This window comes from Myotis nattereri (assembly GCF_964212035.1).
Source record: "Myotis nattereri genome assembly, chromosome: 2".
Lineage (NCBI taxonomy): Eukaryota > Metazoa > Chordata > Mammalia > Chiroptera > Vespertilionidae > Myotis > Myotis nattereri.
In genome coordinates, this window is record NC_138076.1 from 109,265,476 (window position 1) to 109,267,723 (window position 2,248).

Here is a 2,248-nt window from a genome sequence, read left to right on the forward strand (position 1 = left end):
CCACGTTTAATTGGAATAAATTTATAATCATAAGCATAAGCAAATATTCCAAACACAGAAAAGAGATTAAGATTCAAATGTATAAACAAGTTAAATAATGACATGTATCATTTATGTATAGACAAAATTGCCAGTGTTACATTCAATTCAAAAATGTAAGTTATTACCTTTCCCCTGGCTGGCAGCACAGGAGCCGCACAATGCCCAGAGTTACTATAAAAGACATGAACCATCAGGAGTTCATCAGAGCTCTTGCAGCCTTCCTGAAAAAGTCCAGGATGCTGAAAGTCCCTAAATGGGTACACTATGGCAAGCTGCCCAAGCATAAAGAGCTTTCTCCCTACAATGAGAATTGGTTTGACACATGAGCTGCTTCCACAGTGCAGCCCCTGTACCTTCGGGAAGGAGCTGTGTTGGGTCCAAGACCAAGATCTATGGAGGACAAGAGAAATGGTGTCATGCCCAGCCACTTTAGCAAAGGCTCCAAGAGTACGGTCTGCTGGTCCTCCAAGCCCTGCAGGGGCTGAAAATGGTGGAAAAGGACAAGGATGGGGGCCACAATTGACACCTCAGGGACAGAGAGATCTGGACAGAATCTCAGAGCAGGTGGCAGCTGCCAACAAGAAGCATTAGAACAAATGCTAAGTTAATAAATTGCCTCGTTTGTTTAAAAAAAATTGAAGCAGTAATTTTAAAACTTTCAGCAAACAATAGTCCTGGACTGAATGTACTTACAGGACAATTTTAGCAAACATTCAAAAAGAAGAACTAGGAGAGAACCAAGATGGCGGCATAAGGTATAAACCTGTACATGCTGCCCCCCACAACCACATTAAAACTACAACTAAAAGACAAAACAGCTATCATCCAGAACCACGGGAAAGCTGGCCAAGTGGAAGTTCTACAACTAGAAGGAAAGAAAAAAGCATATTGAGACTGGGTAAGAGGTGCACAGGCGCCAAGAGCAGAGGTACGGAGGCACGCGTGAGGCGGGCAGCACCTGGGTGCACGGTTTTTTTCAATCAGAAGGGGATACAAGCTCTCGAATGCACTGAACCCATTTACTGCAAGATTCTGGGGACCCAGACTCCTATGGGGAGACACTAGACTGTCTTGCAGCGGGTCAGAAAGTGAGGGTGGCTTTCTCGCAGAGCTGCTTGCAGGGATCATTGTTACTGTGGGGGCACAGGACTCTGGGACTCAGGAACGCAGAGACTCGGAGATGCAGAGACACGAGGAGTCGCGGAGATGGCTGACGACAGCCATTGCTGTTTGCTCCGCCCTGGTGATTCTCTGAGACCCTGCCCCACTCAATTTACATCCCCACCCAAGCAGGGCAAAGGAACCGCCAGCCCTTTTGCAGCCTAACCTAACAAACTGCAGCTGGGTCAGAGAGCTCCAAAACTTCCAAACCCCAAACAAAGAGGAGAAATCTGCTGATATCGCTGTAGCTCCTGCTGGGTGGACTCACACAGTGGTTGACTTGGAGATCCAGGAGCCAGGGTACCCAATGGTCAGATACCAGATTTCAATTCCTCACATCCACAAGGGACACACTCAAGAGGCAGACTCAGTGAGCACCAAAGCCCCACTGAAGCAAGTCCTACTCCCTAAGGGTGTCTCCAGCACAGCAGTTCTTCCACTATAGACACAGTAGGTCCTCGCAGTCAGCCAAAATGCGGAGACAAAGAAACATGTCACAAATGAAATAAATGGAGGAAAGCAAACTATTGGACATAGAGTTCAAAACCACAGTTATAAGGTTACTCAAGAATCTTCTACGAACCTCCAAGGAACTTAGTGAGACCTTCAAGGATTTTTTTTTTTTATTGATTTTCTACAGAGAGGAAGGGAGAGGGATAGAGAGTTAGAAACATTGATGAGAGAGAAACACCGATCAGCTGCCTCCTGTACACCCCGCACTGGGTATATGCCCGCAACCAAGGTACATGCCTTGACCGGAATCAAACCTGGGAACCCTGAGTCCGCAGGCCGACGCTCTATCCACTAAGTCAAACCAGTTCTGGAAAGACCTTCAAGGATCTTAATGAGAATGCCAAAAAAGTGGAAAAGGACCAGTCAGAAATTAAACATACACTGACTGAAATTAAGAATAATATACAGAGATCCAACAGCAGACTAGAGATCCCAAGAATCAAGTCAAAGATTTGAAATATGAAGAAGCAAAAAACACCTATCCTGAAGAGCAAAAAGAAAAAAGAATCCAAAAATATGAAGATAGTGTAAG

General features: G+C 45.5%; 1 pseudogene across 1 annotated transcript; it reads left to right on the plus strand.

Moving 5' to 3' along the window:
• The first annotated feature begins 200 nt into the window (after positions 1-200).
• On the plus strand, positions 201-633 carry LOC308514415 (small ribosomal subunit protein eS19-like; annotated as a pseudogene). Its single transcript has one exon. The product of its transcript is annotated as a small ribosomal subunit protein eS19-like (transcript).
• Positions 634-2,248: the final 1,615 nt, after the last annotated feature.